Consider the following 12,119-nt stretch of genomic DNA (forward strand, 5'->3'; position numbering starts at 1 on the left):
CTTCTGAAATCTTTCTTCACCTGGGGTGCTTCAACTGAAAGAAGATTTTATGAATGTTTCATCACAACATAATTATCAAAATGTAGGGTGGGAGCATGCAGAGAATGTACGGATAAAATTTGAGAGACTATTCATAATTAGTACAGAAAGTTTTGATCAGAAAGAATTTAGAAGCCTTTCCTGACCACTCTACAGATAAGCTTTTGTCACACCATGATTTTTTTAATAAGCCTGCCTGAAGTATATGCTACATCTTGATGGGAAAATCCTAAACCGGATGAAAACTGAGTGGATTCACTCCTTGCATATTCTTGGTTGTCCCAGTAAGAACCATCTGTCACAATCTAAGCACATCCTAATAACTCAGTCTTTTGGGAGATGTGACAGGCATGTGGGCTTTTTTTTTTTTGAGGGCCAGTTTATTATCAATAATTAATAACTTTCCGTGTACTGGGATTGCAATACCATGTTTATCGCATCAAGTAAGTCTCAGCACTTACCAGAGTGGAGCTTGGACAAACTGTAAGGTGTTGTACAAGAAAAGGCTGCAGTGAAACCCTCAGATCCAAAGCTTGAACAAATAAACAGAGCAAATAAAAACTGGTTTTCTTGCTCCTCTGTGCACTCAGTGGAAAGAAACTATCAAACTTCCGCACCCCACTGCTCCAAGATGCATTAAAAATCTTTCTCAGTTGAGAGCAAAATGTGTCAACCAGCATTGCTCTTCCGGCTCAATTTAAGAGGAAAGAAATCTATTTTTGCAAAAGGTGTCAGTGAAAAACTTCCATTTCAACATTCATTCATCCTCAAAAGTGGTCCTGTATTTCATGCTCAACGGGCCAAATGTAGCCGGCATTGACCCGTGCTGTGTGTTGACAAAAGGCACACTCCTGTGCCACTGTTTTTCAACTAACGTGAGATTGCAACTTCATTTAGAGCATCTTACATGCAGAGTGGGCTTGCTCTGTTGAGCAGCTGCAAGGTGTGAGCACATGGTACTTGTCGTATCGGATCAGACCGATGAAGGGCTACGAGGATGGTGAGGGGACTGGAACATCTCTTCTACGAGAGGAGAGCCTGAGGGAGCTGGGCTTGTTCAGTCTGGCGAAGAGAAGGCTGAGAGGGGACCTAATATATGCTTATAAATATCTGAAGGGTGGGTGTCAGGAGGATGGGGCCAGACTCTTTCCAGTAGCGCCCAGCGACAGGACAAGAGGCAACCGGCACAAACTGAAGGACAAGAAGTTCCATCTGAACATGAGGAAGAACTTCTTCCCTCTGAGGGTGACGGAGTCCTGGAACAGGCTGCTCAGGGAGGTTGTGGAGTCTCCTTCTCTGGAGATATTCCAGACCCGCCTGGACAAGGTCCTCTGCAGCCTGCTCTGGGTGACCCTGCTTTGGCAGGGGGTTGGACTAGATGACCCACAGAGGTCCCTTCCAACCCCTACCATTCTGTGATTCTGGGAAGCCAGCGAGCTGAGGGCTTTCCTAGGCCACTGCTTCTGGAAGATTTCCAAAAGAGATGCAGACTCCCAGTGCCTGACAACACAGCACCCATGGTAGGCACGAGGATGGAAGCAGGGGAAGTCACGAGCTGGATACCCCTGCAGTAATCAGCTTGCCCTGGAGTGAGAAGGTTCCTTCTTGCTGCTGCAGCACAAGGCGCTTCCCAGGGTTGTTACAGAGCCCTCACATGGCTCCTCGGGTGACAACTGTGATTACATGTGGTGGCTGCACCCCCCATCAGATGGGAGCAACAAGCTTGCAGCGGCCATGCATTAATATTTGAGGAAAAGCTGTAAGTGAAGAGAAATGAAGGGATGGAGGGAGAATATGACCTTTAAAAGATTAAAGAGAGTATCACATTGCCTCGATCAGCGTCTGCTGAGACAAAGCCCATTCCTTTTCAGATATCTCTCTTTCCTTCTTTTACAGTAAAACACCGAAGCTGACCATTTATGAGTAATACTGGGTGCGAAACCAGGATATTAATTCTGAGCAATAAACTCTAATGCGAAACCCTGCCTAGAAGCACTATAAACACAATTCTCATCTAACCTTTCCCTACAAACTTCTGGCTACAGTGGGGAGTGAATATTACGATATTAGCCTAATGCCAGTCTAAATGTTTTCTTGATAAGAGTGCTGCACACAGAACTTCTTCCCAGATATCAGCTTTTATTATGAGGCTAAAATAGCGAGCCAGATGTAAGGAACAGACCTGCAAAATGCCCTTCTTGAGACTACAACCAGAAGTGAATTTTGTATTCATATCCATTCTTGTTGCCTTCTAAGTCAGAAGAAAAGGGGTGGGGGACCTTTTTTGCACCATGTATTTCTTTTAGTTCAGTCTTTCTCTGGAAATTAGGTTTTGAAATTTTTCTGATTGATTTTGTTTATAATACGACCGTGATAAGGCATTCTGTCCTATCAGATGTTTTACATCGATTGACATTTTAAATGAGAAGTGACGAATTTACACTGTAAATTTGAGTGGTATGTGCCAACTGCTAGGGAATGAATTTCATTCACCATTAAATCAGTCTGCTTCTAGTGTTCAGGAAGGCAGGGCACACAGAGTGTTACTGTCTGCAAACAAGCATGTTTCGGGCTCCCGTTATCATTAAACCACTCCCAAGCTGGGCTTGCAGTTGTCGTAGGCATTTTGCAGCACAGTGACTTCAAAGCCACACACAACCGGATGTCCCTTAGCACCAAAGTGGACCATAACCTTGACAGACAGTGAGAAGAGTTCACGTCTAGGGACTACTCAATTCTGTAAAAAAAAAAACCAACCTAATATTCTTCTTAATTTGCATTTCTATTTTCACATATTTGTGCACTTCCTTATTTGGTTTCTAACTCTTAATTAATTTGTTTATTTTTACTGCCAGTCTCTGTTCTTTCTTCCTTCTCATACTCAAAAGACAGCAACCTGGATCCAAGTCCCACGCACGAGCAGCCACTTTCCCTAGAAGCACCAATGACACTGGCCTGCAGACTCGTGGTGAAGACAGAAAATGTTCCTTGCAACTGCTTTTCCTTGTCACCAGCTGCCTGGGGGACAACATCCTAAGGGGCTGCTTGTTAAGAGAAGTGCCCTGTCTCCACAACTTCTATCCTGCCTACCTTTTTTCTTTTACTGTCCACCAAAATGCCTGCTTCTCATGCATACCTTGAGTCTGTCTGTAGTGCCCTTTCATGAAACTTTCAAAGATGTACCTCTCAGCTTTCCCACGGACCATCTCTAACGTTTGGAGTGAACTCCCCATCAAGGGCTTGTCAAAGTGAATTAGCTGAGACAGAGCACATCACCAACACGGCATAATATTCTGAGGACTCAGGCTACCTAATTTACAGCTGGCTTTTTCTATCATATAGGGTACACAGATCCTCAGGAACCTGCGAAAGCACCACCACTAACTCATTTATCTCTCTTTTTGTTTAAATACTTCTGTGTTGTACTTAGGTCATAAAGTTCTCTGGGGCAGGAACTAGGATTGTCTGCTCTATGGTGCTCCCAGGTAACATAATGAGGCAGACAGTAATTTAACTATGAGCACGTGTGTAGAAGGTAGATCCAACTAGTTATAAGCTGCGTAGTTCCTTACCCATCTGATCATATTTTATCATCACACTGCTGTAAATCCATATTTTAACTCCAAGTCTATTTAAAGTCAGAAAGTGTTATTTTGAGATGTGAAGCTGTCCAAATTTTGGACCCAAGGAATAATTAGGCAGCTTTCCTTACTTGCCAGGTCAGATGGTCTTCTGTATCATGTCTTAAAATGTCTTAATTTTATTTATACAAATATGCTTGGCCAACTCAGTCTCCCATTTGAGTAGTTAAGAGGGATTAATTGAAATTTGCATCTATGGGAAATGCAGCCTACAGAGACTTTTGAGGTCCAAATACTGAAGCCACTTAATATACTGTTCTATTATTACTTCTATGGTTTTAGCAGTTATTATGATAGACACTACAGAAGAAATCTGGTAGGGATGTGCACACCAGGGAGACTGAAATTTGAATGTTTTGCAAGGAGTCTAGAAGCAAGCACAAAAAATAAGAGATGTATTCTTTTTCAGGGGTAAAGACATACAAAAGCAAAGAAAAACTCCAAGCTTTCACCTTCATGCACCTAACCAGAGATTTGACATTACAATTTTAGTACATTTACCTTTCGATAAATCAAGTACGATTCCACAGAAGTGACAGCCTGCTGTAGGTAACCCTGCTTCGGCAGGAGGGTTGGACTAGATGACCCACAGAGGTCCCTTCCAGCCCCTACCATTCTGTGATTCTGTGATTAGCTTTTTTAGGCTGAATTCACCCCAGGCTTCTTCTATAGTCTTGTATAGTCTGTGACTAAACAAGTGTATTCAGTAGAAAGACTGGGAAAATAATGAAGATGGTAGTCATTTTTTTACGCGTTACACACAGACACAACCTCTCCTGTATATAATCTTAGATATGCTATTTTGGAGCTTCAAAGGAGAAACAACTTTTAAAAAGCAGCTGAAAAAATGATCTATCCGTGCACTTCTCACCACAGCAGGAAGCGGAGAGCAGAGGCAGCAAAGCCAACCGCAAGCGCGTGCCTAATGGCTCAGCAGAAGCATCCTCCCACGCCTGGGAGATCTCCACACGCAGAGCTATTCGCTGCCCTTTGAACACACACTCGGTGTTTCCCCAACTAATTATGAAGCTGGCATATGGTACATTTACCAAGAAAGAAAAAGACAGATTTTTTAAAAGCACTGTCACGACCGTTATATGGCAGAGAAAAAGTTAGCCACTATTACAGGGCCTGACCCAACATTTATTTGAAACAACGCAAAGATTTTCACTGACTACGCAGTGGACTTTGGATCTGATCCACAGCAAAGGGAGAATCTTGCTGAGATTCCTGGTCTCACAAAGCGCCAGAGACTACTACAGCACCACCAATGCCTGGCTAAACAGAAACTGCTCTTACAAACAAAGCCTGTATGGCATAATAGGGAGGAAAGCAAAAGGTTCCCATGGAGTTCAAGAGGCGTCTGAAAATTACTGACACGAATCTTACAGAATGTTAATGAACCTGTGTTATTCAGTAAGGAACTGTAGCTGTACTGCAAAATTCTATTGATCAAAATTACTGAACGTGACTTACAGGCATTCTCTGGTAAATGCTATGATGGTTTTCCCCAAAATTATGACACTATCAGACAATACGTAACGTCGTGTTAAATCTTGTCTGAGTAGTCCCGAGACTTCTGGTTACAGCACGGCGCTTACAGTCCCAGTAAGGGTTCAGTTTGGGATCATGGCTGGAGACGTGTCTGTTTGCCAGCTAGGCTGTAGTCTCCTGCAAGCTCCCCAGCTAGACCCCTAACAACAGTTCTCCTCAGACAGGGAAGCTCTGCAGAAACCCCAAGGTTGAGGTCAGTCTGAGTTTTCCCCATCTCCCACCTCCCAACTCAAGACTGCGTTTCCACCCACCCTGCAGGTCTCCAGTGTGGGAAATCAGTGAGGATAAATCAACAACTCCCTGTCTTGACTTCCTTCCTCCATGTCCCTCCTCTTGCTCCTGGACTCTGGCAGCCCTCGGCAGAGACAGCGACATGGAAGCAGACAAGGTGCCCGCAGCATGGTGGCATTGCTCTGCACAGTCGGACAAAGCTCTGGAGGTACCTTAGTGCCATGCGGGAGAGGCAGTAGGGGTGGTTCTAGTTAGGAAGGATGGTGAAGATGAGACAGCTTGAGCTCATTCAGGACAACAGAAACCAACAATAAATATCAGAGTGAACACAGCTGAAAATGAGACCATTAGTGCATCTGAGGCTGTTATGCAGAGACATTTAGCTTAACAAGCTTCCTGTCTGGGTACAAACTTCCACATTGTCCTGGGTTCAGCTGGGATAGAGTTAATTTTCACAAGCAGCAAGTTGGGCTGGCCCAAACCAGCCAACAAAATGAGATATTCTATACCAGGTGAAGCCATGCTGAGCATTGAAGTGGGGAGCTGGCTGAAGGAGGGGGATTTGCTACTCAGGAGCAAGCTGAGCATCAGGTAGTGAGAACAACATATGCTGTATATTCTTTTTATCAGTATTACTGATTGTTATTTTCTTCTCCCTTTGCGATTCTGTTGTACTGTTCTCATCCCAACTCATGGGTTTTGCCTTTTTTCCTTCTGATTCTCCTCCCCATCCCACCGGGGAGTGGGAAGGACTGAGAGAGTAACTGCGTGGTTCTTTGCTGCCAATTGAGGCTAAACCATAACGCACGTATTATTCTGAAAACGTATTACCAAAGTGATGCAGCTCCTTTTTCCTCGTTTTAATTACTACAGATCAAGCCCTCAGCTATAAAATACATACTCTACCAGGAACCTCCACTGCAACCCCAGTTTCCATTAACTCTCAAACTGTAAGCCACACGTTTCTTTTTCACTCTTGCAGCTATCAAAATGACGCAAAGCCCCGCTTTCAAATAGGTGTGCAGCTCCTGCTCTAAGCAGCAACATTTCTCTGAGCAGCTTTAGGCTCTGTTGTAAGCACACACAACCAAGTGCGAAAAAAAGCTACCACAAAACCAAAGGATGATGGAAGCAAGTGTCAAGCTACCTGGGACAGTGTGGGCAGCAAAAGCTGTGGGCAGGTGCCAGCACCAGCCCCATCCTGTGCGAGCAGAGCAGCCATCGAGCACAGACCTCATGTATTCCCCAGGGCTGCTGGTACACGCAGCGTGCTCGCTGCGATCTCTCCTTCAGTTTTTCTGTGCAGAGATGCTTTCTTCCTGGAGTCAAAAGAACCCCAAGAGTGTTTTGGATGAGCACAGAACATGGACTTGGCATCTATAAAATATGACCTCAGTACCAGTGCAAAGAAAGAGAAAGGCAGTTTAAGAAAAATATTCTCTAAAATAAAATTTAAAGAAACAAACAAACCAACCCTCAAAGGGCTATGGAACAGCAAGGATTGTAAACCTTCTTCTAAACATTCATTTTTGAGGTTGCTTTTTTATTTACATTTGAAATTTATCCAAGTTTTTGACACAAAATACGCTGTAACAGATCTTAGAACCGTTAATTGAGAACTGAAGTGACAGAACAGTTTAGAAAAACATAAATTCAGCAGTGCTACAGCCAGCAAATCTGCCTGCACTGTGGAACAGGCACCCACTGCAGAGCTCCTTACATCATCCAAGCATCAAATGTTGCCAATAAAAGAGTTTAGGTTGCATGGAATATACAACCCAGAATGACTGCACAATAAAAAAAAATGAGTGTTTAGAGTTTTATATGGATTTCAAGAAAGTATTTGATACTGTATCAGCACAACAGGAAAGACAGAGTGGTAAAAAGAGAGAGAAATATTATATTGACTTAAATGCTAAAAAGCTTATCAGTATAAGATGGTACAGTTAAATTATGTACTCTGCTTATTATATTGTGTATTACGGTGTCCAATGAACAAGCCAACTATGGTATACAAGAAAATTTTTTTCTTAGAAAAATAAACTCCCTTCTTCTCATTCTGAGAAAAGTCCACTCTTTTAGAAGTGGTGTGCCACCAGTTACTCTAATTCTTAAGTGCCCCCCAAATCTTTAATGTCTGCCTCTTCACATGCCTCTGGAAATGATGCTATTCACGTTTCACAGATTATAAAGTGTGTTTTTTTAAGACTGATGAGTTCTTTTATTGCCTGTTTCTGTTTAAGGAAATTATAGGAGCCCAGGCCTCACTGACTGCAAAGAGATCTAGGATCCTATCGGCGTCACAAACTTTAAAAACCTTCTAGGATGGTTGGAATGACAGGAAACTAAACACAGACTTCCCTTACCCCAGGCTGGTACCTTAACTTCCAAACCGCCTTTTCTCTAATACAAGATAGACATTAAGCCAGCAGGCAAAAAAGTGGAGAACCAGGTCATATTCTTAAGAAAGAGGTGAAAACACAAAAGCTTTACTGCTCGTTAAGCTCTCACAAGTTTAATTATATGGCGCACACCAGTTTGATTTAGTTTCCTTGCCTTCTCTCTGGAACTGGGGTTGCTCCACAGTAACAGGCTTTCTGTTCCAGAACTTAGTATTCACAGAAGCACAAGACATCTTCAGCTTTAAGAAGAAGAAGGAACACCAGAAAGTGAGAGAGAGAGCACCCTAAAAGTAAGCTCTACTAAAAACATGTATAGACCTAAATGATCACGCACCATCAGTGCTCTCACGTGGACTCACACAGCCTACCCTCCCTACCCCCCCAAATCATTGCTTAGTTCGTTTGCATCATGCTTCATCATACTCATAGACAGTTCTGACAAGAATCAATAGCAAAGAAGTTCATTCATTTAACTTGGCTGACTGTCTTAATTCATTTAAATTAATTGTTTGAATGAACATGCTTTATTTAGCAGGTTAATTCTTACAGCAAGTACCATCCATATTTGTGGGGAAAGAGGTGGGGGAAGACACAGATTCAGGATATAAATTTGGGATATAAAATAGTAAGGAAGCAATTGGACAAAATAATGAGAATAAACTTCATCTGGTAATCCTATAGCTCTTCTTCAGTTTCAAAAAACAGAGAGAGATGGAGAACAGAAGCAGCAAATACAGTCAGAAGAACTAATTAGAGCGAGTTAATCTTCACAGCGATAATTCACGAGCATGGAGTGTAGCAGAGATGACCCAGACTGATATCAAGAGGTAGGGTGCTGGCTGGATCACCTGCATCTTGTCATCTGCTCCTCCAGGACAGTATCAAGGAAGGATCTTTCCTATCTGGAAAGACACAAGCAAAACCTAACAAAAGAATACTGTCTGCTCGGCCTCTTTATGCCACTGGTAACAGTGAGGAACGATGCACAACGAGAGTGACAGCCCCTGAATAAGTCTGCAATTACTCACATTTAAAGCTGTTACAGCTTCCAAGGCACAGTGCAAACGGTTTTGAAATGAGTGACATTGCATACGTCTGGCACAACAAGTGCAACGTTAGACAGAGGAGCTTAAGCTCTGAAAATGTCAGTTTTCAGACTAAAAAGGGTTACAGACTTTAATATCAGTGATTTATTCAGATAACACGCATGAACATTAAAAGGACATGAGTTATGCTCATAACTTCCCATGCATCAAGAATGACAAGACTGTTCCTCAGAGTCTGCTGAACAGAAAGATCTATCAGAAGCAGATGGGAAAGAAAATTTTGCTGAAAAACAGAAGATTCTGATCTTGTCAACAGAACCTACATATTACTGTAGGAGCCCTATCAAAGTAAAAAAGACTATGGACAAATTCTTAGTGAAAAAAAAAATCAGCAGGTGTGCATCTTAGCTGCAAATAGCTGGTTGATGTTCCTCATCACCTGTGCTCTGTGGCTTTGTCTGCACTTCAGTTTATGAAGCTTGCTGCCTGCCCCTAAAATAATGCTACACATCTGCACGCCAGGGTTACGCTAGGATGCGTGATGGTGCAGGGTGGAGGATTACGCAGCACAGGTCAGGAGGAACCTTCAACGTTCAACACAAAATGCAGGAACAAAAAGTATTGAACAGGTGTAATTCGTGCCCCTCTTCGTGAACACCCGATGCTCAGCAGGACTGGTACTGCGTTCAGGGACTACCTCCACCTCTCAGATATACAGAGAATCCTCAGGGAAAGGCGATTCCCTAAGATTGTTCTGTCGGAGGGAAGGAAACTAGCCATACCGCACCGACTCTGCATGCACTCCCCTCTCGTCAACCTCACCCAGCCCAGGACACAACCATGTCTTGAATTTTACGGATGCTAAGGGCTCTGTGCTGTGATCACTATGAGAAACTTTCACCCTCCTTCGCCTATTGCAAAAACATCTTCCTCTGGACCCTGCTACACAGACCAACTTCCAACTTCTCCTAGGACTTTCTGTCTGGAATGGACCAACAAGGAAGCAAAGGGTTGGAAGACCACCCTTGAGCAATCAACCAGCTACAAAATACTGCCTGTATGAAAAATACAGCAACTAAAATTTCTTAACATCTCCCTTCATGGGATATTGCTTTTTGCTGCTCTCTGGTTTGCCAAGTTTTATCTGTACTTGCCGAGAACTGAATTGTTTAAAGGAAATATCACTCCCATATTCATCTGCGCAGAGAGACTGCCTTACTCCTGCTGAAACCACTTCTGCAGCTGGTGAAGCCGGGATCTGAAGCGGCTATATTTCAAGGCTCTGCCCTTGAAAGTCATTTGGGGTTGGATTGTCTCTGTGAGCACTAAGTCTTTTCCCATACTTGTGGGAAGTCAGTCAAATTTAGCTATATATGCATTTTAAAAGCTACAGTTGACATGGTAGAAGCTCACCATTTAGAAACAACACTCTTTCTCCCCTATATAGGACAAAACCACGAAGTCCTTACCCACAAGTGATGTTCTAGCTTAGATCAAGTGAAGTTTTTCCTGAAATTTCAAGCACCTGAACCAGGAGCATTTCTCCTTCCACCACCACTTCTGGAGCCCTGGATCTTCCCAGGAACTAGACAGGAGAACATCTGATGCTACAAATAAAGGTGGGGAGAAGATATGGACTGGAGAAGGTGTAACTTGGGCCATGCCAGAGAGATTTGGGGGCTGGCTGAGTAAGGAAGGCAGATTAGAAAAAAGGACATAGACTTCATAGGTTTCAGACCAAGCATGGCTTGGGAGCTAGCTGACACCATCTGAGCGAGGCAACTGGGAAATGGGAGCCAGTGCTGCAGGAGGAGCAGAATAAGATACTGGCTTGGAAGACCAGGTCTGGATGAGCAGAGCATTAGGTACTGAGAAGCAGCTGAATGGGGAGTGAAGTTTTCAGGAAGAACAAGCAAATTCTGGAGACTGCACCAAACAAAATAACCTGGAAAAAGGGAAGGGAGGAGCTCAGGAATGGATGTAGACAACCCAAGGAGGAGTAGGTAAATTTTTTGACCAAAAGGATGGATACAGGTAAGGAGGCAGTACCTGCTGGGAAAGGAAACGGAACCGAAAGACAGAGCAGATGAGACTGGGTATGAAGGGACTCCAGCAGGACGTAGAAGGATCTGTGCCCATTAAAGAACACTTCTATCCAGAGTGTGGAAGGGAACTTCGGAGTCAAGCCTCCCCTCTCCCTCTGAATCCAGCTACTGTCCTGGCGTGTCTCACCCACAGGTCTCTTTCAGCCATGAGGGGTCTTGGCCATCATTACCCCTTTACTGAGTCAAGTGAAAAGTAAGCAGATGAGGGTTTTTGCAGATATTTTTATCATTAATACTCTAAGTTACACACACCACACAGTTAATAGAATGATAAAATTTTAATGCAAATGCTCAAGAATCAAAAAGTCCTCAAATTAAATTTGCTTTTGCTGAATTGAATGCACGCAATTTGCTATCGTTTTTGACTATGCAATCATAGGCGAACTCTTCCAATATATATGTCCCTTCCCACATTTTGCAGGACCTGCCCTAATCTACTGTTTTCAGAATAACCCAAGGAATGAGGAAGCTGCAAGAGAAGTAAACTGTTTTCCAGAGTAGAGATCCTTTAAGTCTATCTTTTCCTTTTTATTTTCTTTTCCTACTGTAGCCAAAAGAAAATGAAGACACTTTAGTAAAGGAGCACATTAACAACAAAGAGCCTTTCACTGTACCTACGCTGAGGTTGTTTGCTATCAGCTGACCACTTTCACGTCCGCCTGTATTTATCTTCTGCCTCAGAATTGTTCTACCAAACCTAATTAAAAAAAAAAACAATAAAGAGCGTGTACTTTACTGGAAAATGCACCCTCAGCTCTCCCAAGGGCACTGCATGGGGCAACATTCAGGTCGATGACCCCGCTTTGCCAACTGCTGAAATGGAGTCACTAGAATCCTGCCTCGCAGAAGAACAGCGCGGTTGCCTTCACAGCCAGTTGGGAAGAGCCTGCAGGGAAAGTGCTGTAGCACTACCGAGGGCACGATTTGTACATAAAACTGACGTCTTTTGCAAGGCCAACTTCTACTGGAAAAGAAAAACAACAAAGTTTTGGACACACTAGCCCTTCCATCACAGCTACAGCAGCACTAGCGCTGCTATGAAAGCGCAATATTAAAAAACAAAGGTGTTAGTTCAGACTACGAAAAGTCCAAAGCAAAGAA

The sequence above is a fragment of the Opisthocomus hoazin genome, chromosome 2 (genome assembly GCF_030867145.1).
Source record: "Opisthocomus hoazin isolate bOpiHoa1 chromosome 2, bOpiHoa1.hap1, whole genome shotgun sequence".
In the NCBI taxonomy this organism is placed as follows: domain Eukaryota; kingdom Metazoa; phylum Chordata; class Aves; order Opisthocomiformes; family Opisthocomidae; genus Opisthocomus; species Opisthocomus hoazin.